This window comes from Pinus tabuliformis, chromosome 2_1 (assembly GCF_031772625.1).
Source record: "Pinus tabuliformis cultivar Carrire ecotype Pingquan chromosome 2_1, CPIR1, whole genome shotgun sequence".
Classification (NCBI taxonomy): Eukaryota; Viridiplantae; Streptophyta; class Pinopsida; order Pinales; family Pinaceae; genus Pinus; species Pinus tabuliformis.
Window position 1 is genome coordinate 991513978 of NC_142299.1, and position 5732 is coordinate 991519709.

Sequence of the window (5732 nt, forward strand, 5' to 3'; positions counted from 1 at the left end):
GAGGAGGATGAGAACGAAGGCATGGTCGATGAATAATTGGATTGGATGGCCCAAGGGCCTCTCGCTCTTCTTGGGAATCCCCATTGCTTACCAAAGAACCCGAAAAAGTTTCTTACAAAGTACAATCCTAATAAAAAAGTGAAGGCCAAAGATCACATTGATGACTTCTATTTGCATTTACAGATTTTAAAGGTATGTTTTGATGATGTTTCTTGTAGATTATTTCCATACACTCTAGAAGGTAGAGAATCAGTTTGGTATCATAGCCTTCCACCAAATTCAATCCATAATTGGAGGGAGTTTAAACAATTATTCTTAGAAAATTTTGTTGATGATAAAACTCCAGCCATGTTACTTAAAGAACTCAAAAACATTAAGATGAGGGGTAAATAAAAGGTTAATGATTTTAATCAAATATTTACACGTATTTTGAATAAATTCCCCACTAATGTGCAACCTCATGATTCAATTACTAAAGATTATTATACTGTTGCCTTGCCCACTAACATTTCATTTTTATTAAGTGTGTTGCAAAAGAAACTTTGGCTCTTAATTTTACAGAACAAATTCTTATTGAAAAGGACTTAAGGTTGATTGGGGTCATTGTTAATAAGGAAGACTCAAAGGATTCCAAAGGAATTGCTAAAAAGTCCCAAGCCTCTTCCATTAAAACTAAAGACAAAGATTCTTTTGACATGGTCAACTTGACTAAATCCTTGAAGTTGTAAACCAATGAAGTATTTGAACAAAAGGATGTCAAGTGAGGCTTCTATTAACAACAAGTCTTTTCAGCTATATTTTAAGAAGAAAATTAGTAAACCGACTAAGTCTGCATAGATCTATAATGTTGTATTCAACGTTGAGAACTTGGGCATGGATAACTATTGTACTTTTCATCAAGAAGCACATTTAGAGAAAATATCCCTGCAGTGGAAGCACACTATGAATGTTGTGGTTACTAATCTTATAGAAATTTTGTCAATAGAAGAGCATTCAAACAGACTCAAGAGACCGATGAACTAGCCTCGATAGAGGAAAACATGAATGCTGGTGATTCAATTTTCACATTTGATTTTATCTTGAACAATGACTAACAGGGTGTTGGTGAGCCCCCTGTGGGTTATGCTCCTCCTCAACAACCTACAAAGCAATATAATTTGAGGAGAAAAGGGTTGGTTCCTGAGAAAGATGTGAAGAAGAAATTGTTGAGAAACATTTTACCTCCTAGTAATCTTACTCAGAACACTCAGAACAAATCCATAAGTGCACATACTCATAAGAATGTTTTCAGAAATAATAAGAACAATTTTGTCACTCTTGAGGTATCGAACTAAGTCACACCACCTACCATTTCAACACACCACACCTAAGGTGAAGATATATATTATAATTTTCTTGAATATATAACAAAAGACCATGCAAATATTTCTATATTTGAGCCAGCAACGTTGGTAAGGTAACATGAGTTGACCATCTAAGCATATGCATTTCAGCCTCTGTCAGGTAGAATGGTTCCTACTTTTGAAGCCTTGTATAGTAAGGTTCCTACTATTGTGGAATTGGTTGTTAATTCAACTAATGTAATTTATAGATCCACTACCCCCCACCTTTCTTTTTACTTTTATAATTTTTAATTATAATGACCATAATTGCCTAGTTTATTCTTATGCATCTACGAATGTCATGCCTTTATCTGTTGCAAAGAAAATGTTATAGCTCTGATACCACTTGTTATAGATATGATCTGAAAATATAGGAAAATACAAATATACCCAATAATTGTAAATAAACCCAAGAAATAACAAGATAGAAATGCTTATTTATTGATCAAACCCTTAAGGTAGCGCAACACCATACAATCACTCCTTCACATCTCTCAATGGGGAGTCTCTAGCCTTTATATGGGCCTCATACATATAATACCATGGATCATTACCATGGTTCCCTTAATACCATGGGCTTATTACATTATTGCTAACTACTTGTGGTTCCTTACACGATACAGGTTAACCACCCTATTTATTACTATGGCCCATCCCATTATTACATTATTCCCTTGAGTACCTCCCTCTGTACCCCATATTATCCCCCCTAGGTATAGTACATTCCACCCCCCTTAACATGTTTCATTCCCAAAACATACGAAGAACACAAGTAATAATATCTACTCAAAAGAGTAGTCCACTAGTACCATCCACGTGCATCTAGCCATCCAAGAGAAAGATGAACCCTCGATCTAGCTGGTGACTCACTCGCTTGAGATGGAAGATGACCCTGGTGGCTCTTCTGTGTTGATGAGTAGTAGGTGGATCATTGCCCCTCTCTATCTATCATGCAGGGGTTGTTGTCCTTGTGGCTAATTTGTTGCCCTCTTGTTGGTTGTTTTCTTGCGAGGTGATGTGGGTGGTGATATGCTAAAGTTTTAACCAACAACGTCTTTTTCTTTAATTCACCACCTAATAGAGCCTGATTGGTATCTGGTACATGTTGTGGTGCCTGTTGTTGTTTCTTAGCTTCCAATATTACTTCAACCACTGAGTCCTCATCTGTTGTATCAGTACCTATAACATTTTCTGCTTCAGCCTCCTTGGGTTCTCCCTGTTTTTCCTGTACCTGGTTTGATGTTTGTGTTTGGTTGTCGATCATCAAGGGCTCATCATCTAATGTGTCAATTTCATTAGAGCTTTGTGCATCTGCCTCCATAGTCTTTGCTTGCGTCTTAGTAGAGATATCCTGCAATGTTATTTTCTTCTTTTTATACCAAAGCTTCAGGAATTTATTCTACACATTAATATTGATAGTACCCACAGATTCCATCCAAGGGTATCCCAAAACAACATCCATGTTACCCATATCTGAAGTATAAAAATCGAAATGCAATACATACTTATCCATAGAAATATTCAAATCTTTATAAACTTGCACCTGCTCATTATTAACCTGTGTGTGCTCCATTTGTTTTGCTGGAACTTGCAAATTTTTTGCCAAATTGACATTTATAAGATTTTGCTTGCAACTAGGATTTATAGACACAACGATATTCTCCTTTTGAATATATCCATGAACCTGTAATAAGCATATACCAGTAGAAAATAACCCCACATGTTTCTCATTATCTTGTTTTCTAGCATGAGACCATCGGTTTAAAAGGAATTTTTCAAATTCTTCATCGGGCGGGTTGGAACACTTCTTTTTGTTAAATAATTCCCACCACGTGGTCACCTCATCTTTAAGTTGCTCCACTACAAAAAATTTCCAATGTTTTGCCCATAATGACCTTCTTTTTTTTAATGTATTCTTCAATAGTAAGACCATTATCTTTCCTTGTAAATTATAGAACCGCCATGAAGAGGGTTTTGAAAAAAAATTACTTACTTGGCGAAAATTTGAAATGGCCACAATTCAGTCAATATTGCTCAGAATCCCCATTATGACCTATTTCAGAAATGGAACAACCATTCTGCATCTTCCCATGTAGTAGAAATCCCAATCTAGGCACTGGAATTTCATATTCGCGCTACAACTATCCCGCCATCACAAAAATTTCTGAAAAAAAAAAGAGTTGTTTTTAAAGCAACGATATCTCTCTCATCCAGACTCCGATTCGACTGATTTTTTTTTTAAATTGGGTATATTTTTCACCAACAAATCAGATCTGCAATTAGATTCTATAGATTTTGCACCAGAACATACATATCTGCTCTGCAAACTCGCTGCCCTGAAAAATGTCTGCAACACGACTGATTTTTAAATCAGTGATATCTCCCTCATCCAGACTCTGATTCAGCCGATTGTTTTTTCAAATTGGGTATTTTTTCACAAAAAAACCAGATCCTCAATTAGATTCTACAAATTTTGCACTAGAACGTACAGATCTGATCTGCAAACTCGTCGCCCTGAAAAATGTCTGCAACCCAGCTGATTTTTAAATCAGTGATATCTCCCTCATCCGGACTCCGATTTGGCCGATTTTTTTTTTTTTAATTGGGTATTTTTTCACCAACAACCCAGATCTGTAATTAGATTTTGTATATTTTGCACCAAAACGTATATATCTGATCTGCAAACTCACCACCCAAAAAATTCCTGCAAAAAATTTAAAAAAAATCTTTGTTTTGCCCAAGAAAGTGCTTTGATACCACTTGTTATAGATCTGATATGAAAATATATGAAAATAAAAATATGCCCAATAACTGTAAATAAACCCAAGAAATAGCAAAATAGAAATAGATAGAAATGCTTCTTTATTGATCAAACCCTTAAGGTAGGGCAAACCCATACATTCACTCCTTAAGGAAGGAGAACACTCCACAAGCCATATGCTTGTTCATACAATAATCCTTCACATCTCTCAATGGGGAGTCTCTAGCCTCTATATAGGCCTCATACATACAATACCATGGGTCATTACCATGGTTCCCTTAATACCATCTATCTAATACCATGGGCTTATTACCAAGGGTAATTTTAGGGGCGAATGTTCGTCCTTTGGCGAAATTAAGGGGTTTTAAATTTTTAGTGGGCGAATATTTTGTATCATAGTACATTTTTACAAATCACCTCAAATAGCCCACCTTATTTTAAGGGAGAGGGTAAAAAAGGTAAATTTAGCCCTTGAAATTAGGACTTACAACCTTCCATTCGCCCATTTTCAAGAATAGGTTTTATTTAAGTGAATCCATTAGCCCATTTTCAAGAATAGGTTTTATTTAAGTGAATTCTATGGGCCAAATACCATATTTATGAAAGAGGTATGGTAAATTAATAAAAATATAAATAAATGAGAGGTATGGTAAATAAATAAAACATTTTTTATATTTACTCCATAAGTCACCTTATATACATGTAAGGGTGTAAACAAATAAAAATATAAGTAAAGAGGAGGTATGGTAAATAAATAAAACGTCTTTTTATACTTACTCAAAAGGTATGGTAAATAAATAAAAATATAAATAAACTAGACGTATCGTAAATAAATGAAAGCTCTTTTTATATTTAGTCCATAACCCTCGTTCTATTTATGAAGGCTCAAGAAAGAGGTTTTATTTAAGTGAATCCTATGGGCCAAATACCATATTTGTAAAAGAGGTATGGTAAATTAATAACAATATAAATAAATGAGAGGTATGGTAAACAAATAAAACATTTTTTTATATTTACTCCATAAGTCACCTTATATTTACGAACACTCAAAAAATGGGTTATATTTAGGTGAAACCTATGGCAAAAATACTATGGGACAAATACCATGGACTAGATTGTTATTAATACCATGCAAAAAACCATTATTAACCCTAATATTAGAATTAATAAAAATAAAAATGGCACATGGTATTGACCCATGGTATTCACCAAAATGGCACATGGTATTGACCCATGGTATTCACCTGGAATGTAGCCTATTTAAATGGGGGAATTAAACCAGCATGTAGCCTATGCTAAGATTCACTAGGACTTTACAAAGTTTTATTATTTAGTGAAAGACTTGCCAAGATCTTACAAGATTTTATAATTGAGTAAAATATTCGCCATGCCTGGTGAGAGATTCGCCAAAAAATTATATATACATATTATATTATTGATAAAATCGCCTTCCATTTTTCCTATATACCATGGAGATTCGCCCATTTATTATATTTATAAATTTAGGGGGGGTTCTTAAAATTTTCACCTGCTTATTACATTATTGCTAACTACTTATGGTCCCTTACATGATACGAGTTAACCACCTT